Source organism: Eptatretus burgeri, chromosome 13, assembly GCF_056783735.1.
Source record: "Eptatretus burgeri isolate ZD-2024b chromosome 13, Ebu_testis_v1, whole genome shotgun sequence".
NCBI lineage: Eukaryota > Metazoa > Chordata > Myxini > Myxiniformes > Myxinidae > Eptatretus > Eptatretus burgeri.
In genome coordinates, this window is record NC_140973.1 from 65,830,066 (window position 1) to 65,857,850 (window position 27,785).

The window sequence follows — 27,785 nt, forward strand, 5'->3', positions numbered from 1 at the left end:
CTTCTCACCTGGGACCCGAGCTCCTTGGCCTCTTGCCACAACTCTCCTCAGCCGACTGCAGAACCCAACTTGACGCCTTCGCCTCCCGACTCCACTCTCTGCTCTTTAGTCCAAGAGCATTAGGTCAAAATAGGCCCTAACCTGGACATTTTTGGTAACAAGCTGATTTTTTCAGGATAGGTCCAGGAATATGTCTAGAATAACATACTAAAAGTCCTCATAAATCCTCCTTGAGCGTTTTCCGCAATCCAAGATGGCGTCCAAAATGGCCGCCTCTTCTGTTTTTCTCATAACTTTGCAAGCAGGTTTCCCCAAAACACACTTTAAATGTCTACATATATGTTTTGAAGTAAGAGGAACTCATTAGAATACATCTTAAGAGATGCTGAAGCACGCAAGTACCAATAAGACCTCTTGAGTTCTTCCAAAAGTCCAGGCAGAAGCAGACGCCGACACCCTGATTGTCTCCACAGCACTAGCACTGGCAGAGTCAGAACATGTGCCAGTTGCTGTCGTTGGTACGGACACAGACTTACTGGTAATGCTAGTTGCTCGGGTAACCTCTTCCACAGATGTGTACATGCTATGCCGCAGTAATCCTGTCACGGTCTTCAACATTCATGAGATTCAGCATGCCATAGGGGACACAAGAAATCACTTGATGTTTCTTCATGCTGTGACGGGATGTGACACGGTCTCTGCGATCTATCGTCAGGGCAAGCGTAAAGCTTTCAACATGGTGTACAAGAAGCGGGACTACGACTTGCTGGATACCTTCACAAACGGTGGAAGCACCCATGACGAGGTGGAAAAAGCTGGGGAAGGCTTCATTCTTAAGCTTTATGGAGCCAGCAGTTTTGAATCTCTTGATGACTACCGTCACATCGCATACAAACGGGCAATCGGTCGCAGTTCCCTGAGTTCATCCTTTCAGCTAGAAAGTCTACCTCCAACTAGTGCTGCAGCAAAGCAACATTCATATCGCGCCTATCTTACCGTCCAGGAATGGATGGGTAACTCCTTATCTCCAACAGAATGGGGCTGGTGATTTCAGGACGGGACTCTTACCCCGGTAGAAACAGACATTGCTGTTGCACCCGACACTTTGCTGAACATGGTGGCATGTGGGTGTAAACCAGATGGTTGCAGAAGCATGACATGTAGCTGCAAGAAACTTGGGCTCTTTTGTACCTCAATGTGCAGTAAATGCAGTGGTCTCCATTGCAACAATACAGCACCAACTCTTATAGATGCCGACGATGATATTACCCCAACTTCAGAGGACATCAACGTTGAAGATACAGCATCCGACGATGAAGACAATGACTGATGCAACTAGGTGTGTGCATGCGTAAGGTAAAGATTCATGTGAAACTTTTGAGGTTTCAATCTCTAGCATGATCTTGTTTTGAATGTCTTTGCCTCTTGAAACAGGCTAAAACAGCAGTGTGTTGATAAGTGGCAGACATTTTGAGCACCATTTGAATTTCAGAAAGAACTTCAGCGGTTTTATTGTTTCCTTTGTACTTCAAAGTATCTGAATGAGTTCCTTATTTCTCAAGACATAATATATTTAGAGATTTAAAGTGCATATTGAGGTAACTTAGTCACAGGGTCATGAGAAAAACAGGAAATTGCAACCATCTTTGGCGCCATTTTGGATTGCGGAAAACGCTCAAGGAGGCTTCATGAGGACTTTTAGTATGTTATTTCACACACATTCCTGGACCTTTCCTGAAAAAATCAGCTTGTTACCAAAAATGTCCAGGTTAAACCCTAATGCTCTTGGACTACTTCCAAACCGACTCTCCCAAAACTCTGGCCAAAACTCTGCCACGATTCACCCTGCGTTCGGCGTTTTATAGGCCGGCAGGAGAACCAATATGCAAATTTCCGGATCAGGATGAGCTCGGGGGCGGAGCCACGCTCGCCCATTGGACGGAGGAAAAGTGGGCGTGAACCTCCCCTGATCCTAGAATTTGCATATTTCGATTTCACATGGACCCGCCTGGAGGCGGGGCCAAGCCGCTCCGCGCTTGCTGATTGGACAGTTCAGAAGTGGGCGTGTAACATTCTTGATCCGAATTTTCCCTCGGAAATGCCGCTATTTGCACTCGCAGCTCGGTGCATATCGCTTGAACGAGCCCAAGACAGCCCGACGCTCAGTGTTCACAGGTGCTGCGGGAATGGCCGTAGAAGGAGAGAGGTGAGGGTGGTGGAGGGTTTTTGGTGGTGGTTTGATGGTTATGTCGGTTCAAAATAAAGATAGAACAGAAAAACAGCTATCTCAAAGCGTCGCGGCCCGAATGAATCACAAATCCCTCTAAACAACGGGTTTGGGGCTAACTACACATGTACTTAGAGTTATCTCACCTACGGGACTTGAATGGTGGTTTGCGAATTTCCACAGCCGTAAAAATATGGAATGAATTTGATTAAAATAGATGCGTTACATTATGTTGTAATTCTTTTTTTTTACATTACAATATATATATATATATATATATATATATATATATATATATATATATATATATATATATATATATATATATATATATATAAATTTTTGGGTGGGAGGGGCACTGATAAGGTTTGGCTTAGGGCCCACAAGCAAGTAAATCCAGCCCTACCCCCTTTCTCATCTCTGATCAGTTTTAATTGTCTCCCTTGAACATTCACCGCAATAAATAGATGAACCCTTAAAAAAAATAATTTAATTAATCACTGAATTACCTCCCAAGCTTCAATCCAATGTAACGAAAGCTTATATATTATTTCCGAGTTTGTGGTTTCGTGTCGCGCTATCTTCGACTTTGTTCTGCGCTCGAGTAACGTGATATTCGGCTTACATTATCTCAAAGACCATATGAGGTGCATGGCACAAAAAAAGTAAATAAAATGGTTCTGAAATAGTGAAATCGTATTCCACTTACTGCATTAAAGTAAAATTACTACTGATACTCTGCATCAGTTCCCTTCTCAAACACATCCACCCCAACATGTCGCGCAGAGCACGGGTTATGCTAGTGATATATTAAAACAAGGACGAAGCCATCATTTACAAAAGTAGGTTAGAGGAGGGGTTGTCACATCGTCCGAAGTGTGTTGGTAATGAGCACAATCCCTCCTTCCATCTCAAGTCCCTCATCGTTTTAAAAAAAGTTCCTGATCACAATCTTCTAGAACAGGGCTCTCCAACCTGCGGCCCGCGGGCCACATGCGGCCCCTTAGACGGATTTATGCGGCCCGCGGTGCCATATTAAGTTTACATTACAATGCGGCCCGTGATACTACCAATTTGTCAGGGTCAATGATCAAAGCGCTCTGTAATTTTTATTATGATTTTGATTCATATTAGACACATGTGTTTTTAACACGATTATTCATTTATCATATTTGTTGGCAAGAAAAATATATTCAGCACTAATTTTTGTTTAAATTTCCGCATATTAATTATTTTTGTGGGGGGGGGTGCGGCCCTCCGCCCTCACCACTTTGGTTTTGTGGCCCTCCACCCAAAAAAGGTTGGAGACCCCAGTTGTAGAATCTTGTTCTCGGAAAATGGTTTTTTATGGTTTTTTTTTTTTAATTACATATTTAAACCCAGGCTGGTGGCAGAGTGTACACATATTGTACGTCACAAGGCAACAATTTCATACACTTTGAAATTTGAACCCGGAATCTAAGAACCCCCCCCCCACCCCCAAAAAAAAAAAAATCAGACATGATGAGGGGTTCGAGTACGGTGCCGGTCGTCGGCCACAGTTGTGTGTACATCGATCACACGGATACTTTAGCAACCCAAACACTTTTCCTTTATCTGGTTTCCTCGACTTGAACACATTTCACAAGTGAACCGCCGAACCAGCTGTCATCCGCTGACGATCATCCACCAGTCGCACACTCAACGGCCCGATCACACCGGACCACGTGGGTGGGTGACCATGTCCGCTCCCTTTCCCGCTCTAGATGCTCGAGATTACACATCGAGTCGAGTCGCCTTGCGTTCTCTCCATCCGGACCCTCTTTTCTCGCAGCATGGCGCCAACAAGCGTATAGCCGGCTATCTTAAAGGATTCAACAAATCAAGACTTAAATTAACGGAGACATTAAAAATGTTGAGGGTAATAAGTAATGTTTGATCCGTTGTGCGTTAATCTCTGGCGTCGAGTGCACTTACCTTCGAACCGTCCGGTTGAGGTTGGATTTACCTGACCCGAGTTAATATCAGCAACACCTGGACCGGATCCACAGGTTCCTGCGCAAATCACCTTCGAGACGAACGTCAGGCCTGGCCGCCCTGTTCGTGAAAAAGCACGAAGGTGGAAAACAATTGAGACCGTTCAAGTGGTAGAAATAGTGGAAGTAGTAGCACGTGCTCATTACCAGTAGCACGTGGTTACCTGTCCGGTGTTGCGTTTTGAATTCCGCCATCCAACGCGGTGCCAGCAGGGGGCGCCGCATTATGAAGCACGATATACAAAGTGCAACCTGTTGCCGTGTCACCAAAATGTCGTTTTCGGTCCACAATAACAACAATAACAATAATAATAACAACAATGTTATTGTGCATACAATGGTAAATTCAGTTGGAGGGAAACATTTACGTAAACACTGGAGGTGTGTTCGCTTACCTGGCAGCGAGCGAGCGCTTGTCAAGCCAGCCATTCCTTATGTAACGGTTTTGAAAGGAGTGCTTGCTTGAGTGCTTAAGACTTTTGGCAAGCGCTCGACAGGTAAAGCGCCGTCTTTTTATCCCTGCACCTGTAAAATAATAAATAAATAAAAATTTGGTAACTCAACACTTCCTGAGGTGTGTTTGTACTCTTGGTACACCAGTCCACGATACGGAGATATACGAGGAGGAGCGACGTGCCACGTCACGAAATCTCTGGTCACGTGGGTAATGGGCGCCATTTTGTTTCCATCGATCGTTCATTGAATGAGTTTTAAATTGACAGGATGCTGTGTCTGTGCGTCATTGCCAATTGGAGGAACCAATCGATCAGAGAAGGGTTTCAAAAATGTAAAGATTCCTTGTAGATGCCGGAAGAAATTTTTTTGGGGGAAAAGCAAGTTCGGCTGAGATGGAAATCGACTTTTGGGGTGATTTGTGTGCGAGGTAGCTGGTGGCATCATTTTCTGAGGGTGTGGCTGTGCTGCTGATGCAGTGTCCCCGATCACCAGCACACTGACACTCATTTGGCCAACCTCAGATTGAAGGATGATAGGCTCAGTCAACCCCACCATGTGTTATGTCAATGGAAAAACCAGGGTCTCATAGTGTGTGTGTGTGTGTGTGTGTGTGTGTGTGTGTGTGTGTGTGTGTGTGTGTGTGTGTGTGTGTGTGTGTGTGTGTGTGTGTGTCAGTGTCAGTGTCAGTGTCAGTATGTCAGTATGTCAGTATGTCAGTATGTCAGTGTGTCAGTGTGTCAGTGTGTCTCCTCCATAACTCCAAAACCATTAAACCTTGCAGCCTGAAACTTTGCACGCACACGAAGGGAACTCCAAGAAAGTGCAAGAGTGAAAACTTGGTGTTTGGGTTCATTAAAACACACATTTTGAAGATAATGGCCTTATTTGATTATATCCTTCTTCCGGCGCATCCTCGACCACTTCGTTCTCAATGGAGTCTTAAGGTGCTCGATGGGGTTTCCCTCCCACCACTATCCCTCTCTTTTATCCTCTCCCTCTCTCCCCCCTCCCCTCTCTCTCCCACCTCCCCTCTCTCTCTCCCCTCCTCTCTCTCCCCCTCCCTCTCTCTCTCCCCAGCCCTTTCTCTCACCTCCCCCCTTCTCTCTCTCACCTCTCAAGCCTGGTGTTGGCTCAGTGGTTAGGGTGGCAGCCTGGGACCCAAAAGGTCCTGAGTTCAAGCCCTGTTGGGCCACTGAATTAATATATATGTATAATTTATATATATATATATATATATATATATATATATATATATATATATATATATATATGATAGCCAAGAGGTATGCACGCTCACTCTCAGCTGTCTCACCTGGGTTTGAATCCTGACCCAGCTATAACTATTGCCATCCTGGGGTTTCACAGGCAGGGGGATTCATCAATGTGTGTGCTGTCCCTTGGACAGACATTAAACTTGGCATCATATCTGCTGGAATCCCCCCTCCCCTCCCCTTCTTCCCTCTACACTCTCCTCTCCCCTCTGTCTCATCCCTCCCCTTTCTCCCCTCTCCCTCTCTGCCTCTCTCTCTCATCCCTCTGCCTCTCTCTCCACCCCACTCTCTCTTTCTCTCCAACTCCATCTCCACCTCCTCTCTCCCTCCCTCCTCCCTCCTCTCCCCATTAAAAAAAAAAATTTGATGTTATACATGAAGAAAACAGATGCGAGTAAATGGGTGCTGATATTGGGGCTGAGTCCAAACACTTTAACAAAGATAATGATCACTTAAAAAGTATTGAGGCAAGTGTTGTGACTACAATATGATCCTCAGCAACCAAAATATAATCCTTGTAGTGCTTGGGCTGGTAGTGCGAACAGCTGTAGCATCTTGGTGTACAGCCGTTTGGGGATGCTGTTGGATGATCCTCACTGGTGGCCCGGATGGCCTCAATGGACTTGAAGTGATCTGGTCAACAGGCGTCAAGCTTTGTGGATGTATCGGAGCCTCGATCTGGTACTTGGCCGACAGGGACTGGGAAGCATAGTTGGCAGGTGTGGACAGCTCATAAGGGATGTATGGGAAGCCTGGTAGTTTTGATGCTGGTTGGAAGAAAACGTCCTCAGTGTGCAGTGAACCGCCATGTATCCGATGGTGAGGGAGTGGAGGTGTACTTTTCCAGTCGTCGAGGACCTTGAGGCATGCAGCATAATGCAGCAATAATTGTAGCTGTCATGTGGCATTATTCACGACTGTCATTTTATGGAAAACTTCAACAAAATATATGATATAAATAAAATAATTGATTATTTAAAAATCAAACGTGAACTGCGGATAAACTTTACAGTTTTGAAAAAAAATAATTAAAAAAATTAGATGATTGATTTTCTAACAAGAAGGGCACTCGGTAGAGTACATACCTCCACGACGCAATGCCTGATCCACGAGAACATTTCAGGCCCAATACATTTTTGAAATATCATGCTATACAGCGCTCTATCGTTTTTGGCCCGATCTCTCAACGGTGAAGAATCACTTTAAAAATTAAATAATTCTCATATCCAGATCCCGATCCAGATCTTCACCAAAATCGAATCAGTTCTTCCTTGTAACATACTCAACGTATCCACAAAATTTCATTCGGATCCGTCCTAAAATTTTTGAGATATTCTGTGCACAGACAAACTGACAAAGCCGGTTAGCGACATGGGTGGTCGCTATATAATTGCATACTAGTCATACAGCTTTTGACAGATCGGGCTGAAAATGTTTGACAAAGAGGTTGATTATAGTGCGCATAAAATCGCGGAAGCCGATTTTTGATTTTCGAAAAAAATATATAAAAATTTATTTTTCGGATTTTTTCAAAAATTTCAAAGTCATGTTGCTAGGCAACGGTGGCGTCCATAGCAACGGTCCTCAAAAGCGTACAACTAGATTCTGGTATGAACCTACCTGTCAAGTTTCATCAAAATCGGTTGACTCCTCTGGCCTCCAGAGCTGTCCATTGCATAAAAACAAACATACAAGCCAGTCGGCGACATGGGTGGTCGCGACATAATTGCATACTAGTCATACAGTTTTCGACGGATCTGGCTGAAAATTTTTGACAAAGAGGATGATTATAGTGCGCATAAAAGCCTGGAAACCGATTTTTGATTTTCGGAAAAATTCATTTTTTGGGATTTTTCAAAAATTTCAAAGTGCCGTTGCTCGGCAACGGTGTTGTCCATAGCAACGGTGCTCAAAAGCATAGAACTAGATCCTGGTATGAACCTACCTGTCAAGTTCAATCAAAATTGGTTGACTCCTCTGGCCTCCAGAGCTGTCCATTACATACAGACATACAAACAAACATACAGACAGACGGAAAAAGTGAAAATAATGGTTCTCCAGCGACCACCCAATAAGGATACTCTAGCGACCACCCAACAAGCCGGTAGGTGACATGGGTGGTCGCTACATAATTGCATACTAGTCATACAGTTTTTGACGGATCTGGCTGAAAATTTTTGACAAAGACATTGATTATAGTGCGCATAAAAGCCTGGAAGCCGATTTTTGATTTTCGGAAAAATACATTTTTGGGGATTTTTCAAAAATTTCAAAGTCTCGTTGCTAGGCGAAGGTGGTGTCCATAGCAACAGTGCTCAAAAGCGTAGAACTAGATCTTGGTATGAACCTACCTGTCAAGTTTCATCAAAATCGGTTGACTCCTCTGGCCTCCAGAGCTGTCCATTACATACAAACATACAAACATACATTCAAACAGATGGAAAAAGTGAAAATAAGGGTACTCTAGCGACCATCCAACAGACAGACGGAAAAAGTGAAAATAAGGGAACTCTAGCGACCACCCAACAGACATACAGACAGACGGAAAACCTGAGAATAGTGGTAGTCTAGCGACCACCCAACAGAAAGGGGTGAAAACATAACCTCCTACACCTTCAGTGGCAGAGGTAAATATAAAAATAAATGTTTTTTTAAACCTGTCTGGGGAGAGTAAAATATAATTTAACAAACATAAAAATATTTCCAAATTAATATCCGGATATCTAATAGTTGGTTCAAGTGGATGGGAAAAAAACTTGTTTACTCTTAAAGATTCTCCTTATTCGAAACTTTTTGGACTATTAGAATTTAATAATTGTCACAAAGTCAAGTTTTCAACCTGAGTATCAACTACTCGCGGAAGGTTTTAATGCAGGTCTTCAAAAAGAAGACATCATCGCTTTATTTAAACTTCAAAACAACTAAATGAACATAACATTGAAGATATAATACAACTACTTTGTTATACTAAAAAAAAAAAAATTAAAACCACTCCTTCAGCATCTTGTAATCTTTGTGATAACACAGATGACGTCCCTTCACCCCAAGATTTGGATAAATCAAAAAAGAACCTCATTATATTTTATAATTGTGTAAATGAGAGAAACCAAACAGTTATGGAAAGCTACTACACTAGAGGGAGACATTCTTCTTGTAACTGTATTTATCTTAGTCAATCATACTTTCAACTCCCTCATCGCTCAATAAGAAATAATGCTAACACTTTTCTCTTCTTCTAATTTAGTTTTAAAAAGATCTTCAATTACCGGACCTTTTTACGCTGATATCATGTCAGTTATGACTGTTGGAACATCAACTCTCTGGCTATAACTCACAACCTTTTAGTCAACATGAGTAATTGCTGCAACAGGTGGTGGAGTGAACTTGGACCATCTTTACCCATTAGTATGGCTTGCGTGACATCTGTTGCCCCATTTGTATATTCCACACTGAGTTCATAAAAATTGCTGTTATTTTGAAGATAGAACAGATTGGGATTAAGATTGGGGTAAAGAGAAAAAAAATTATACGTTTATTAAAGTTAATGGATGAGCTTGTTCACAGAACATGCAGGACAAGCACATTAAGAGACATCGGTGTAGTATTCGACTTTGACAGATACATGAGACAACATATTGTACAAATCGATACGATATGTGATATTTGACCGTGGGGTCATAGGCATGACCTCTCCTTGGCTGCCTATACAGCGAAGCTTGCCTCCAAAACCAGCCACAGAGTCTAAGCATCCTCCATCGATCGAAATCACTCCTCGATAAATCAGAACTACTCACAGTCTACAAGGCCTTTGTCCATAACTCAATGGAGTTAACCACTCTCCATTATGGTCTGGGCACCAATTCTAATTCTCTCTCTCTCTCTCTCTCTCTCTCTCTCTCTCTCTCTCTCTCTCTCTCTCTCTCTCTCTCTCTCTCTCTCTCTCTCTCTCTCTCTCTCTCTCTCTCTCTCTCTCTCTCTCTCTCTCTCTCTCTCTCTCTCTCTCTCTCTCTCTCTCTCTCTCTCTCTCTCTATATATATATATATATATATATATATATATATATATATATATATATCTATCTCGAATTCTGTGGATCTAAAGTTCGAAGCATTATGGGCTTCTTCGGCGATTAGGCCAAAGCACAAGGCCTCACGTTGCAGACAGGTTGATAGTGTCTGTTTTTTTTTTAATCATCTGTTCTCCTGAATTTCTCTCTCCGCTCTCACCCCTCCGACCCCTCACCAGCCCTTCCAGGACACGCATGTGTTCTCCCAGTAACCCCTTCCTGGTCACACTCCTAAAACGCAGGATTTTCACACACATCCACTCCTGCATTCCTGTTTTATCCCCCTTGTGGAATTGTTTTCCTGAGGCTGTTCATTCCCACTCTTCTGGCATCAAACAGGTGGTGCACTTCCATCTCACGTCATCCCTAAATCATACCTGGAATCTTTTCCACCCGATATAACCCAACCCGGTTACTTGCAAGTTGCTGTCTTTCCTCCACTCCTCTCTGCCCTTGCTTGTTGTGTCCAACTGTGGCCACACTGTCAGTACATTGTCCTTTTGCCCATCGCCACCTCGCTCTTCCATGAGCCTCGATGTTGTGTATAAAAAGACAGGTGCTAAAATGGGAACCATAAACAGACCATGTCGACTTTTTTTTATCATCTTAAAGATGGCAGTCCCCTTTCTCATTTCTTGCTGTATAAATCATGGGTCACAGTCATTCACTCAAATCAGCAGAGATGCAGCAATATCTGGGAATCCGTTACAATAACGTCCTTCCGTCCAATGTAGGATTTTAACCAAAAGAATCTTGCTTTTTCCCACACCACGAACCTTCTTGATCTGGCTTCCCACATTGTTAGTATTTACTCCTGGCATGGTGTAAGAAATGGGAATGATTAGTGGTGATCGAAGAACAGGTACAGCAGCAACTAAAAGAAGACATTGCCTCCATGCCTCCAAACTGCTTTCTGCCTCCATGTTTTCTCGAGCTTGTCCTTTATATTCTTCCTGTACCTTCTTCATTGGCCTTTCATGGTATCTGTAAATAAAGATTACAGCAGTTTTGAATGTTTTCAAATATATTTACAGATAAATGTTTAATTACATTTGTCGTTTTTAAAAGACTAGTCTAATAATATATTTTATAAAGCATTTCAGTGAAGTCTGATCCAAATAATTTTAAAGCAATATATGTATTTGTATATTGTAATCAGTAAAAAAAAAATAGTGTGGTGGATAAAAACATTAGAAAGGAAAAAAAAACTTTAACGTTGATGTGCTACAAAAAAGTTAAGTTCAAAACAGGTCAAAAATGTGAACATTTTAAATTTTATTTTTTAATTTCAACTTCACAACATCAATAATATACCACAAAGGAACCTCCATGCCAAATATCAGCATCCTCGTACACATATTAAATGAATGGCAAGCTTCTAAATAACTTGCACCAAAAACTTTAACGTTGATGTGCTACAAAAAAATTAAGTTCAAAACAGGTCAAAAATTTAAAACATTTGGAATTATTTTTTAATTTCAACTTCACTACATCAATAATATACCCCAAAGGAACCTCCATGCCAAATATCAGCATCCTTGTACACATATTAAATTAATGGCAAGCTTCTAAATAACTTGCACCAAAAACTTTAACATTTTCACGCTCAAGCTCACGCCGGGGGTATCACTATAGATCTCTGTTCTTCGAACAGGCGAGATAAAAATTTTCTTTCCCATTCTTCTCGGTAAACATAACATGCCAGGATATTTAGCCTGGTCTTCACCAACCTAACCAATCAATTGTCCATCAGAAATGGTGTGAAAGTGCTGAAAATTTAATTTCAGGTTTCATGAGCTGTGCACTCAGATGGGAATGCAAAACATGGCAAGCAGCCATCTATTTAGTACATACTCAAATATGTTATTTTCAACATTCCCCTCCTTCACCCACTCAGTTTACAAGTTTCCTGTGCAGATAGATATCCCTTTATTCCTCTCCTGTTATCCTGTATCCACCCACAGAACCTCCGTTTTCATTCTCACTCCACTCCTTCCACAATTCCCTCCCTTCCCTTCTCTCATAGCTTGTAGAATCGACGGCATGTCATTACCTCCGCCAACGAAGCTGGACGGAGATTATGTTTTCACTTATGTCTGTCTGTCTGTTGGGTCGCCGAAATGGGTGACCCTTATTGTCAGTAATTCTGTTTGTTTGTTTGGATGTTTGTTCGTTTGTCATCAGCATAATTGGTAGTAAACGTGGGCGGATTTTGACCAAACTCGAGTGGTAGGTACATCTTATGACCTAGTGTTTTGGAAACTGTGATGGTTGCTAGGGACGCTTTGGTTCCCTAGCAACAACCGAAAAACCTTCAAAATCGGTACCGTTCACGCGAAATCAATTCCGAAAGCCATTATCCCACGTAGGGTTATGAAATTTGGCACGAATGATCTACAGGTGATGCTCTATCAAATATATTCCGGTTTTTGTGATATATGGAATACTTTACCCGCAGCGCCCCCTACAATTAGGGTATGCGCGAAAATTGGCGAAAATTGAAGGCCCCCTAGAGACCAGGTGAGTGCATCGATACGAATGAAACTTTGCAGGTTCATGGTACTCAATGAGTACTACAACTTTGCCTCAGGACATATTGACCGATTTCGCTTAGGTCAGGGGTCAAAGGTCAATTAGTGCAAAAATCGATAATATGCGAGAGTTGGAGGTGCCTTCGCGCCAAATACTACTTCTCCTAGGGTTATGGTCGGATGGTCATGAAAATTCACAGTAATCGTCTGGAATACATTGTGCACAAACGATGGAGCCGGATTTTCGATTTAGATCTTTGTTCACCCACAGCACCCCCTCGAACGTTGGGGATTTCCGATTTCAAACCGCATTTTCGGTACTTTTCATTCAAATGGATACCGAGTCGTTATCAGTAGATGGAACTGGATGAGATTTGATATGCATAATCTTAAGGTGATTCCCTATCCGCTATATGACATCCATTTTGCTCTATATCTTATAGTTTCCATGCTCGGTGACCCATCGCCGCCTACCGGCTTGTTTATTTGTTTGCCTGTCAGTGAGCTGGATATCTCAAAAAGTTACAGATGGATTCAGAAGAAACTTGCTGGACAGGTTGGGTGTGTGACAACGACAAATTCGTTTGATTTTTGTGAAGATCCGGATCTGGTTACGGATATGAGAACTTTTAATGTAATATTTCACTATTCAGAGATAGGGCTAAAATGACATATACATCACGATATCTCAAAAAGTTATGGATCGATTCAGATGAAACTTGGTGGATGAGTTGGGTCGGTGACAAGAACAAGCTGGTTCGATTTTGGACAAGGTCCTGATGCAGATCCGGCCTATCAGTTAGATACAAAACATGAACTGTTCAGATTGGTGGAGGTATGCGCATAATCAAATGCTTTTCTCATTTTGTCATGTCGTTCAGGCCAGAATGAATTGAAATTAAGATTAAATATATTCTTTCATTTTTTTTCTGGCCATTGAATGTGTTAGGTGATGACCTGAGATATTCAGTGTTTCACAAACATAAAAACAATTGTCTTATTGTCGAATACCTGATTCCCCATAATCTGCAGTAATCCTTTTCCTGAAACCAGTCTGGTACATCCTGGATATGGACAAGACACACTTGCCGTTGTATACCCAACAGCTGAACAATGTGTCACACCTCATGTGAGTCTCGACAGACAGCTGGCAGTTCAGAGCTTCATGGAACACCACCTTTGGAAAGGTTCTCTTTCGACACAGAAAGAACCATTAGACCTTGGCATCACAACACAGGCAGCTGGTGTTCCCAACGGCGAGATTAAGCTAATTGTGAAAGCATTGCTTTTATAAATGCAAGAGTCATTGACACACCTAAATATTCAGTTTGTATATAAAGGCTTGCTGGAAGATTACAAATCTCGATTTACTGTCACACTTTATTCATGGAAGTGTGAATGAATTAGTGATATTTATCTTCATCCAGGAAACCATTTGAATAATTACGAAGTAATTAAATGTAGTTAGCATGGATTTACCAAAGGAAGATCATTTTTAACAGATTTCTTGGAGTTTTATGAAGTTGGTTCTGATTGAGTGGATGAGCGTATTGCAGTGAATGTGGTGCATCTAGAATTTCAAAAAGAGTTTGATAAGGTACCACAAAGGAGGTTGTCCTCCAAGGGGAGGGCTTGTGGAGTGGCTGGTCAGGTAGCTAATTGGATTGCATACTGGCTTCGTGGTAGGAAGCAAAGAGTGGCTGTGAGTGGGAGGATGTAAGTAGCGGGATACCTCAGGGATCGGTACTCGGACCATTACTATTCATTATTTCCATCAACGATTTGGATTGTGGGGTAAAGAGTAATCTTTCCAAATTTGTGGATGACACAAAGCTTGGAGGTGAGGTGGATAGCAGAGGGGGTGGTGATCAGATTCAGGAAAATATTGATACTTCCAGAGATTGGGCAACAGATTGGCAGATGTAATTTAACCTGAGCAAGTGTAAGGTGTTGAGGATGGGGAAGAATAATGAAAATATAGATTACATCATACAAGGGCAATCTTGGAGTTTGTCACACAGGAGAAGGATCTGGGGGTGGTAATAGATAAGCATTGGGGAGGGGGGGGGGTAAGCACAGTGCCAGACACCTCATTAAATCTAACAGGATTTTCGGTTGTATTTGAAGGGTGATTAGTTGTAAATCAAAAGAGGTCGCGTTAATCACACTACAGCAATTTAGTCAGTCCCCATCTAGAATATTTCAGTTTTGGTCACCACATCTGAAGGCGCTGTCACACCTTGACGATTTAGCCAGCAATGGCAATGTATAAAAAATGTATGTAAAACGTTGGCGTACGCTGAAATTTTGATGTTTTTAAAAAAGTTTTGGTCGTATGCATAACATATTAGTAACAGGCACATAACGTTTCGTTGTCTTATAGATAACTTATACCAACGAATGCTTAGCCTGTTGTCGGCGTTCACAACCTATGCCCAACGATAGTTTAACTTAGGCATAGCGCGCTGCACGTATCGCCGACGAACTCGTGGCGTTCTCTGTTAAAAACCTGCCGCACGCCGATTTAAATCATAACCGCCTGAGAATTGGAAGTGTCAACATCGCAGTCACACCTTGACGATTTAGCCAGCGTATGCTGACCTATGAAAAATGTGTCTAAAACGCTGGCACACGTCGAATATGGTATGGGTAAGTTGTATATACGTTAAGAGCACGCTGAAAAACGATGAAGTATGCTGTCATATTTCGTGGTACGTTAAGTACGTCGTGAAATTTTAAGCATGCTGAAAATTTTACGACGTACTCGCCGTATGGCTCACACGTTCCGCTACGCTGGGAATAAGTTGTAGGCACGTTACGCGATCGTTGACACACGTCGACACAAGTTCCTTGTAAGTTACTCATAAGTCGAAACAAGTCGAGGTAATGTTCAGCATACCCGAAACTTATTTTTTCCGTCAAGGCACATTTTCTTTTTTTCTCCTTGGCTCCGTGAAGGCACGTGACGAAATATCTGAAGTTGTTGTTGTTGTTGTTGTTTTTTATTTATTTATTTATTTTTTAGTCTATCACGAATTTTAAAATATATTCGGACATTTGCTTTTAAGTTTCGACGTCGACGTGGCAATATCCTCAAACAGAAAATATTCACAGAGGAGGAACGAAGAATAAGACATGAGCAAACTGAAGAGGCAATCTAGGTAGGTAGGATTAGGTAGGTACACACGTAATTTTAGGTAGGATTAGGTAGGTACACACCTAATTTTAGGTACACACCTAATTTTAGGTAGGATTAGGTAGATACACACCTAATTTTAGGTAGGATTAGGTAGATACACACCTAATTTTAGGTAGGATTAGGTAGATACACACCTAATTTTAGGTGGGATTAGGTAGGTACACACCTAATTTTAGGTAGGATTAGGTAGATACACACTTAATTTTAGGTAGGATTAGGTAGATACACACTTAATTTTAGGTAGGATTAGGTAGGTACACACCTAATTTTAGGTAGGATTAGGTAGGTATACACCTAATTTTAGGTAGGTTTAGGTAGGTACACACCTAATTTTAGGTAGGATTAGGTAGGTACACACCTAATCAAGTTTTAGTGCTGTCTTACAGCTTTTTCAGGCTTTTTTCTTTCAGAAATGTTCAGAGTTTTCGCGCTACTGCTAATTTTACGCGCTAATTTTCTTGAAAAAACTGTGACAACTTTTTTCCCATTGTCTTAATGTAATTAAGCCCGGATTGCGTAATTACTAAAAATATAATATCTCTGGTTCTACTGAATATAATTCAATGATTCAAAGACCAAAATGTTTCTTTTTCCATGAACTATCTGACAGAATGAAAATAAAAACCTTTTGGAGATATTGAACATTTTCCCTATGTACCTAGGCAATGGGACATGACGTAACGGCACGTGACGAAATATCGGAAGTTATTGTTGTTGTTTTTTTAAACGCTGCCAATACGCCATTATACAGTAGCTGTAAATTAGAAACACGTTGAGTAAGTTCTGTGGTTATCCGGAAGACGTCAATCAAATACGTCTACATACGTCAATATGCGTTGGAGGTACATTACACATAGGTTCAAAGCACGCTACTCGTAGGTTAGAAATAAGTTTCGGGTATGCTAAACATTACCTCGACTTATGAGTAACTTACAAGTAACGTGTGTCAACGATCGCATAACGTGCCTACAACTTATGGCCAGCGTAGCGGAACGTGTGAGTCATACGCTGGCATACATCGTAAAATTTCAAGCATGATAAAATTTGAGGACAACTGCAAAATACGATGAAAGCCAGCGTACTACGACGTATGGCAGTGTTTTTCAGCGTGCTCTTAACGTATTCAAAACTTACCCATAACGTATTCGACGTGTGCCAGCATTTTAGACAAATTTTTCACAAGTCGGCATACGCTGGCAAAATCGTCAAGGTGTGACAGTGCCTTAAAGGCCGGTTCAAATGGACCGGGGACTGCACTGAGCAGCCCGGATGTCTCCTTGTTACATAAAGGCCAGTTCAAATGGCCTGTGAAACGGCGTATGCCTGCCGTGTTTGGGTAAGTTGCCTCCAGCAGCCAGGAACGAAATGAAATAAAAAAATTCAGCGACAAACGAAGGACAATTGAAGGCCCTGAAGACACCCGATCGTCGATTCCCTGCTCTGCACCCATCCACGAATGTTGCCTTTGTTGTGTTCTTTCCTCAACTCACAGGTCCTGGGTAGTGTAAATATTAGAAATGTATATCGTCCGAACCCACCTGTTGTTTGTTTAGCACCGGCAATGTAGTTAAGTTGTCCGAATGAGTCTGTTAGTTTAGTTACGCAACACACTAGGTTATTTATTTTTGGGACATGTATTCAAAATGTCATCCACGAATTCAAAATGTAAAGCCTGGTGTTGGTGCAGTGGTTTGGGCAGCGGCTTGGGCAGCGGCTTGGGACCCAAAAGGTCCTGAGTTCAAGCCCTGTTGGGCCACTGAATTAATATATATGTATAATGTATATGTATGTATATATAAATCATAACCACCTAACCAAAAATATATTCATATATATATATATATATATATATATATATATATATATATATATATATATATATATATATATATATATATATATATATATATATATATATATATATATATACCAAGTTGTAAAACACCAGGAGGTTGACTCAGCCTGCCATCCTTCCGAGGTCGGTAAAATGAGTACCAGTGTACTGGGCACGGTGTATGCCCCAGGTTAGAATAGGTGTACCATATCCCTGTGTGTCGTAAGAGGCGACTAGGGTTGCGTCAGGAAGGGCATCTGGCATAAAAACCAATGCCAAATCATTATGCGGACAACAAAACGAATTTCCATACCGGATCGGTCGAGGCCCGGGTTACCAATGTCCGCCACCGGTACCGGTGGTCAGCAGGGTACCAGTGGAAATTGTGCTACTGCTGGGTGAAGGAGGAGAAGGAGACAGGGAAGGCAAGTCCGGAGGCAGTGGGAGAGGGGGAAGAGTAGAAGTGTGGAGGTGAGAGTTGGAACTCTGAATGTTGGGATGATGACTGGCAAAGGGCGAGAGTTGGCTGATATGATGGAGAGAAGAAAGATGGACATACTGTGTGTACAAGAGACCAAGTGGATGGGGAGTAAGGCTAGGAGCATTGGAGGTGGTTTCAAACTGTTCTACCATGGTGTGGATGGGAGGAGAAATGGTGTCGGGGTAATCCTGAAGGAAGATTATGTCAAGAGGGTATTGGAAGTAAGGAGAGTGTCTGACCGAGTGATGAGTGATGAATGATGAGTGTGAAGTTGGAAATTGAAGGGGTGATGATGAATGTCATCAGTGCATATGCCCCACATATGGGGTGTGAGATGGAGTATAAAGAAGATTTCTGGAGTGAGTTAGATGAAGTGGTGGAGAGTGTATCCAAGGATGAAAGAGTGGTGATTGGAGCAGATTTCAATGGGCATGTTGGGGAAGGGAATAAAGAGGATGAGAAGTTGATGGGTAGGTACGGTCTCAACAAGAGAAATGTGGAAGGGCAAATGGTGGTAGAGTTTGCAAAAAGAATGGAAATGGCAGTGGTAAATACGTATTTCAAGAAGAAGGAGGAACACAGGGTGACATACAAGAGTGGAGGAAAGTGCACACAGGTGGAGTACATCTTAAGCAGGAGATGCAACCTGAAAGAGATTAGAGACTGTAAGGCGGTGGCAGGGGAGAGTGTAGCTCGACAGCATCGATTGGTGGTCTGTAGGATGATTTTGGAGGTGAGGTTGAGGAAGAGAGTGAGGGCTGAACCAAGGACCAGATGGTGGAAGCTGAAGGAAGAAGACTGTTGCGTGGAATTTAGGGAGGAGGCGAAACAGGCGTTGGATGGTGGTAAAGATGGGTGGGATGATTGGGCAACTACAGCAGAAGTGGTGAGGGAGATAGCTAGGAAGGTACTTGGTATGACATCTGGACAGAGGAAGGAAGATAAAGGATACGTGGTGGTGGAATCAGGAAGTACAGGTAAGTATAAGGAAGAAGGGGTTGGCGAAAAAGAAGTGGGATAGTCAGAGAGATGAAGAAAGTAGGCAGGAGTACAAGGAGTGGCGTCGAAAGGCAAAGAGAGAGGTGGCAAAGGCTAAGAAAATGGCATATGGCGAGCTGTATGAGAAGTTGTATGAGAAGAGTGTGGTAGAGAAGTGAAAAAGAGAGTGCAGGCAGGATGGAGTGGGTGGAGAAGCGTTGCAGGAGTGATTTGTGACAGAAGGGGAGCTGCAAGAGTGAAGGGGAAAGTATATAAGATGGTAGTGAGACCAGCTATGTTGTATGGTTTGGAGGCGGTGGCGCTAACAAAAAGACAGGAAGCGGAGCTGGAGGTGGCAGAGTTAAAGATGCTGCGATTCTCGTTGGGAGTGATGAGGATGGACAGGATAAGGAATGGGTATATTAGAGGGACAGCGCAGGTGGGACGGTTTGGAGACAAAGTGAGAGATGCGAGATTGAGATGGTTTTGACATGTGCACAGGAGGGAAGCGGAGTATATCGGGAGAAGGATGCTGAGGATGGGGCCGCCAGGCAGGAGGAGAAGAGGAAGGCCAAATAAGCGGTTCATGGATGCGGTGAGGGCGGACATGCGGGTGGTTGGAGTGTCAATGGAAGATGTGGAGGATACATCGAAATGGAGATGGTTGATCCGCTGTGGCGACCCCTAACGGGAGCAGCCGAAAGAAGAAGAAGAAAAAGAAGAAGAGTATTCAAAATGTCGCACTCAGGAATCCGTACGTAAAATCTGCTCGGGGAAACCTACATCTGCATGCCACACGAATGTTAAGCGACTCGGGTCGAGTCTAGCAAAAGGGAGGGGGGTAGTGTTACGGTTACAGGAACCGTATGCATACAAACATACAGTTGTCCCGAAGTTAGTTATGCCATGAAGTATATGTGCAGATAGTACCCCTCCTTGTGTGTAGTGGGAAAGCAAAAGGGGTGTGTTGCGATGGCTTTGAGTTAGGTTTATAAATCATTTCTCCCCTTTTATTTTGAACCACAGTACCATTCTCTCGCTTGCCGAGGCAAAATCTTTGTGCAGTACCTTCTTCCCGCTTTCAGAGGCAAAATCGTTGTGCATTACCTTTTTGGCTAATCCAGACATGTGTGGAGTGGGTGGGCTTCCCGGCATGGCTGAAACTCCACCCAGAAAGTGTGGACCCCATGGAAGCCCTGGCCAACCAGGGCAGACAGTGACGTCAGCTTCACCAAGGCCCTCCCCGCTGAGGGAGATCTATAAATTGCGAAGCAACCCTGAGAGCGAGGAGCAATGGAGTGAGACAGTTCGTCGGCTGGTAGCGAAAGAAAGGAGGAAGGTCGAAGAGTGGTTGCGCCCTTTGGGAGTCTTTCGTTTTGAGTGTGAGAGAGCTGGGAAGACCTCGACCCATCCTTGACCGGGTCTCTCGTTGGGTTCTGTCTGCAGCCCTGATCCCCACCTCGTACTCCGCTCTACTAGACCCGGGCTCCTTAGCAGACACAGTTTCCATGCGTGCGGCCGTGGACCGAGCCGCACGACCATTGACAGGTGCCGCACCACGGAGCATCCCTTCCCTCCAACGTTCAGGTACCCGAAAGAACTGCGACCTCAGCTCACCTCCCTCTCTGGCTGCGGGGGTCCTTTGCCATACATCTGGGTTTATTTTCGTCTGAGTGTGCTTCTGAGTGTGTGGCGCCGTCTTTAAGTAGAACTGCATGTGTTTTTATTTGATCATTGTAAATCTTGCCTGTTTTAATCCCGCGTAAGTCTGCTCTGTGTCCTTCTTTTGTAAGTTGATTGTAAATAAATTATTGTAGAAATGTTCCCAGTTCATTTTTGTCTTTTCCTTCATTGGTCCAGCATGGTTCGGATCTGAGTTTAGCCGGGTCTTTATCCCCGATAATCTGTTCATTCTCGCCGGTACGTCCTTGGTAGTTTAGCTCGGCTGCATCCGATCTGGAAGGTGGTTGGTAGAGTTGGTAGTTGGTAGTTGGTAGCGTGATCCGGATCGGGCAAGGCGTATCGAGGGCTGGTTCCCCGGTTGTCGAAACCGCATGGTTAATTAGGTAAATTGTTTCTAGACAAAAAGACCCTACGCCACGCGGTTGAGTTATTGGCGTCCACGGTCGGTTAAGCAACCCACCGCCTCACGGAACTATCCTTGAGTGACGGCCTGCAATTCCAGGAGTCTGGCGGGAGACGACGTAACTTCCCCCACCTAGCGGTCGTTCTCGCTACCGGATCCTGGCCCGTAAATATATATATATATATATATATATATATATATATATATATATATATATATATATATATATATATATATATATATATATATATATGTATATATATCTTCTTCTTTCGGCTGCTCCCGTTAGGGGTCGCCACAGCGGATCATCCGTATGATCCGCATAGTGAATTGGCACATGTTTTACACCGGATGTCCTTCCTGATGCAACCCTGGTCGCCTCTTACGACACAGGGATATGGTACACCTATTTTAACCAGGGTATACACCGGCCCAGTATACTGGTACTCATTTCGCCGACCTCGGAAGGATGACAGGCTGAGTCAACCCCCTGGTGTATTAATTCAGTGGCCCAACGGTGCTTGAACTCAGGACCTTTTGGATCCCAAGCCGCTGCCTTAACCACTGCGCCAACACCAGGCATATATATATATATATATATATATATATATATATATATATATATATATATATATATATATATATATAGTTATGGATCCGGGGTGGCGGGTTCTCAGACGAGTCTTGGCGCCACCCTCACCACCGCTGTCTCTGGGGTTTATAACGCCGGCTGGCTCGGCACAGGCCTCGGGTCATGAGTCTTCAATCGCGATACCAACGCAATCCTGGACCTTACCAGTTGGGGAAATAGAACCCTGGTTACAGACTGGGTTTGTCAGATGCCGAGCGTTTTCTGCCAGTCTGTAACCATTTCGGTTTTATATACCAATTGAACAGATCGTTCCTCGACGCGACACAAATTAATCCATAGCAGCAACTTCATCGGAATCAACCAGATTTATTGGGGAACATCGGAGAACACAACACAAGCAAAACATTCACGACAATGTGTTAATTAATCTACAACCCGTTCTTAACGAGGGAACTACGGATTACGGGTTTCGAGGGGGTCCCTAATGAGATATGCCTTAAACGACATGCAAACAAGACAGACAGACAGCATGCAGACAAGACAGAGTACTTGGTGATGTTTCAGGGATGAGAGGAAAGTCTCAAAAAGCATGAATGTCGCTCGTAACAAGCCGATGTCCACGGATTCGAGCCCAACCTCGAAAATGCTGCATGGCGAGACGGCGCTCGGCTTCCTTTTTCGCACCACACGTGGTCTCCGCGCACTCTGACCCCGCATAAGGTCGACGGCACAAGACCGTCAGATCGACGATGGGTTTCAGCTGATTTCTCTCAAGGTCCAGCATACAAGTTCAGGCCTGGCCTGTTCACCAGACAAGGCCAAATTTGGGTGCCGGGCTCCGGCAGACCGGGTCCATGGGATTCCAAGACGTCCTCGAGCCGTGGGGTGAGAAGGGACAGTCAGAGGCTCCGCCGTTAGACGCAGGTTGAACCTGTCGATCACCTCCTCTCGAAGCCGACTCCAGACTCACACAGCAGCCAGGTCCTCGCCCTGCCGATCGCACCACTCGCTTTCCCTTTTTCCTCTCGGCGCTCGTGGCCTCAAAACCGACTGCCGTTTTTGTACTTCTCCCAAAACTGAACCACTCCAAGAGGTCTCCGTTCGCTGCCAAGTGAAGACAGACCTCCTGCAGTCTTTTCCCTGCCTTTCCTTCGGCGCTGGCTCACTTCTCCAGGCCACAGAAGGCAGACCCGGCGTGTCCATGTCCAGTTTCTCTCCCAGCAGAATCACCACTGTCTCTTCTTCGTTCGCTCACTTTGAAGCCACTGGCTCCTCCCCCTTTATGAAGTCGACAAACTTCTCCCCTTATTTTAACTTCTTCTTTTTGGCCACTCCCTCTCAGCCGACTGGGAGGGGCCTATCGTGCAGAGAGAGGAAGGAAGAAGAGGGAGCTCTCGATCCACCACCACCGCACAAACAACAACAGCCTCTTACATCTCCCGACACACATGTAACGTCCATTTTACCGAACAGCCTAGCTAAACATGCATTTATTGAGGGATCTGAGCTAATCCTATATTTAGTAGCCTACTAAGGGCCATTTCCTTAACAATATATTTCTATATATATATATATATATATATATATATATATATATATATATATATATATATATATATATATATATATATATATTTGCCTGCCATTCTGCACACAAAAGATAGCAATGATGAAGAGAATTAAAATGGAGAAAGGATAACAGAGATGAAAATAATTACTTATGAACAGACTCAAAAGTGAGCTTTGACAAACATTTAGATGAAAGACAGGGCAATGATCTTGTACATTAGAGGATATGCAAGTATGAAAAGCAAGTCGGATGTGGTAACATATTCCATTGATGTTAATATTAGGGGTTCTCCACATACTATGAGTATGGTGGTGGCAGTGGGTTTGTTTAATTCCGAAATTTAACCCTGATAAACGGAAGTAAAGTAGGGAGGAAGACAAAAGGGAAGTGTGAGTGAGAGGAAGGAGAGGGAAGTGGAAGTGTACATGGGCATCCATTTTTATGGTTGGAGGCTGTTTTTAAAATTTTTGTTTGGTGGATGTAATTGCAAATCTATATAAAATGAAGCATATGTACTGTATGTATGTATGTATGTATGTATGTATGTATATGTAGGTACTGTGTGTATATATGCACAAATGTGTATGTATATATATATATATATATATATATATATATATATATATATATATATATATATATATATATATCCTGTATATATCCTGTATATATCCTGTATATATCCTGTATATATCCTGTATATATATATATATATATATATATATATATATATATATATATATATATATATATATATATATATATATATCCTGTATATATATATATATATATATATATATATATATATATATATATATATATATATATATATATATATATATATATCCTGTATATATATATATATATATATATATATATATATATATATATATATATATATATATATATATATATATATATATATATATATAAATATATATATATATATATATATATATATATATATATATATCCTGTATGTATATATATATATATATATATATATATATATATATATATGCATATATATATGCATATATATATATATATATATATATATGTATATATATATATATATATATATATATATATATATATATATATGCATATATGCCTGGTGTTGGCGCAGTGGTTTGGGCAGCGGCTTGGGATCCAAAAGGTCCTGAGTTCAAGTCCCATTGGGCCACTGAATTAATACACCAGGGGGTTGACTCAGCCTGTCATCCTTCCGAGGTCAGCGAAATGAGTACCAGTGTACTGGGCCAGTGTATACCCCAGTTAGAATAGGTGTACCATATCCCTGTGTCGTAAGAGGTGACCAGGGTTGCGTCAGGAAGGGCATCCGGCATAAAACATGTGCCAAATCACTATGCGGATCATACGGATGATCCGCTGTGGCGACCCCTAACGGGAGCAGCCGAAAGAGGAAGATATATATATATATATATATATATATATATATATATATATATATATATATATATATATATATATATATATATATTTGTACTGTATGTATGTATTTTTGTAGGTACTGCATGAATATATTTATGTACTGTATGTATGTATGTTTGTTTACATATGTATATCCTGTATGTATATATGTATTTTCTGTATGTATGTCTGTATATATATATATATATATATATATATATATATATATATATATATATATATATATATATATATATATATATATATATATATATATACATATGTATGCACTGTATTTATGTATGTGTATATATTTATGTATTGTATTTATGTTTGTTTACATATGTATGTATGTATATATGTATAATGTATATATATATATATATATATGTCCTGTGTGTATATATGCACATATGTGTGTATATATATATATATATATATATATATATATATATATATATATATATATATATATATATATGTAGATATGTTTATACTGTATGTATGTAAATATGTATTTTTGTATGCACTAAATGTATATATTTATGTACTGTATGTATGCATGTTTGTTTACATATGTATGTACTGTTTGTATGTATATACATGTACTGTATGTATGCATGTCTGTATGCATATGTACTGTATGTATGTATATATTTATGTACTGTATGTATGTATGTAAGTATGTATGTATGTCTATATGTATTCACTGTATGTATTATGAATGTGTGAATCATCTACTCCTCCAAGAAGATTCGAACGAGGAAGCTGAAACTTTCATCGATTGATGAGAGCACTCCAAAGCTGTGCATGTAAAAGTTTGGTTTGATTCCTAAAAGTTTTGAAAATTTTTTTTTAACCTATCTTGACATTTTCTTATTTTGGGGGGAAGTGGGTGCAATTGGAATGATCCGAGTTATATAATCACAAGGTATTAAATATGCACATAAGCAGTACTCATGTTTTCACTTCATAGACATAGCCCAAGTTTATTATATTTTCAGGAAGATCAAGGCAGCGGTCTGTCGCCCATACACTGCCCAAATAAAGGAATGTGGCAAAAGAACGTGTTGCACGCTTGGAACAAGATCACCCGGAAGGTGGGTACCGCCCTATGATGGCATTCGTATTAATAATGATAAAGGTAATAAAATGACCCCCACCCCAGCGACTCCTGAAGGTAGCGGGTTCTTCCAGTTGAGGTAATGGTCATTGCATGTTGGCAGACTTCATATGTTAGGCCAGATATATATATATATATATATATATATATATATATATATATATATATATATATATATATATATATATATATATATTATCCCTGTGTTGTAAGAGGCGACCAGGGTTGCGTCAGGAAGGGCATCCGGCGTAAAACATGTGCCAAATCACTATGCGGATCATACGGATGATCCGCTGTGGCGACCCCTAAAGGTAGCAGCCAAAAGAAGAAGAAGATATATATATATATATATATATATATATATATCTTCTTCTTCTTCTTCTTTCGGCTGCTCCCGATAGGGGTCGCCACAGCGGATCATCCGTATGATCCGCATACTGATTTGGCACATGTTTTACGCCGGATGCCCTTCCTGACGCAACCCTGGTGCCTCTTACGACACAGGGATATGGTATACCTATTTTAACCGGGGTATACACCGGCCCAGTATACTGGTACTCACTTCGCCGACCTCGGAAGGATGACAGGCTGAGTCAACCCCCTGGTGTATTAATTCAGTGGACCAACGGGGCTTGAACTCAGGACCTTTTGGATCCCAAGCCGCTGCCCTAACCACTGCGCCAACACCAGGATATATATATATATATATATATATATATATATATATATATATATATATATATATATATATATATATATATATGTATATATATATATGTATGTATGTATATATATTGTTGTGGTTACCAGATTCGCAAACCACCATTCAGGTCCCTTAGGTGAGGTATCTCGGTAAGTGCATGTGTAGTTAGGCCCAAACCCGTTGTCTAGTGGGAATACATGTCATTTATACGTGCTGCGACTCTTCAGGATATCCGTTTTTCTTTACTATCTTTATTTTGGACCAATCGCCACCATCACAACCACAACAACAACCACCAACCACAACGCCGCTTCACCACAACCGCCATGACCTTTACCGTCGCAACTCGCCACCATCGCATCACCGTCATCTCGCGCCACTCATGGGCACCGATGCTGGACTCATGCAGAACGCGCGTCGAACAGCGTGTACAAAATCACGGATTTTCTGCTTCAAAAACGGATCGAAAACGACACACGCCCACTTTTTGCCGTCCAATCGGTGAGCGAGGGGCGAATTGGCTCGCCCCAGGGCGATCGATATATGCAAATTTGTGGATCAAAAAGCCTTCACGCCCACTTTTTCTCGGGCCAATGGGGAGCGAGTTGAAAGGTCAAAGGGAGGGGGTCAAAGGCGAAGTTACGGGGGGGATAAAAGGACGGTGTTCGTCAGTCAAAGGAGTAGTAAAGGTCGGAACGAGGCGAAGGAGTCGGAACGAGAAGAGAAAGAGTCAGCAGAACGAAGAGGGTCGCAAAAGAGAACGAGAGGGAGTCGGAACAGAGGGTCAAGACTTCGCGGGCGGTGGAGCTGCTCGTCGTGTGCGTTGAAGTCGGAACGGAGGGGACGAGCTGTGGCGAGGCGGCGAGGGCGGACGAGGGGGTGCTCGCGTCGTGCAGGGAGCTGCACCCCTGGGAGGCCGGCAGCGCGACCTGGCCGAGGTGGAGACGCTCGTCGCGCACATAATAAAGATCCTCTATACCCCGAGCATCAGCAACCCCCTCCTGTTTCCCCCCCGCGCTGAGATAGTGCGACCAAGGGGGCCCCGTTCCCACCCCCCTGCCAGGCACTGTCCACGAGGCCCGCGGGGTGCGGGGCCATCGGCCGTCCGCGTCTCATCACCAGACGGGTAGGCCCAACCCGGTCTCGGCCCCAGGCCTACCTCATTCTTGAGGGTATTTCTTTTCCTTGGTTTTGGGTATGTGTTGTCGGCGCCGTCTG

General features: G+C 42.3%; 1 protein-coding gene across 1 annotated transcript in view; it reads right to left on the reverse strand.

Moving 5' to 3' along the window:
* The window catches only part of LOC147014674 (uncharacterized), a 110,495-nt gene extending 106,183 nt beyond the window's left edge, over positions 1–4,312 (reverse strand). Inside the window, exon 1 of the mRNA XM_085850687.1 lies at positions 4,184–4,312. The gene's annotated coding sequence lies outside the window, so the exon portion shown is untranslated. The remainder of the gene's footprint in view (positions 1–4,183) is intronic.
* Positions 4,313–27,785: the final 23,473 nt, after the last annotated feature.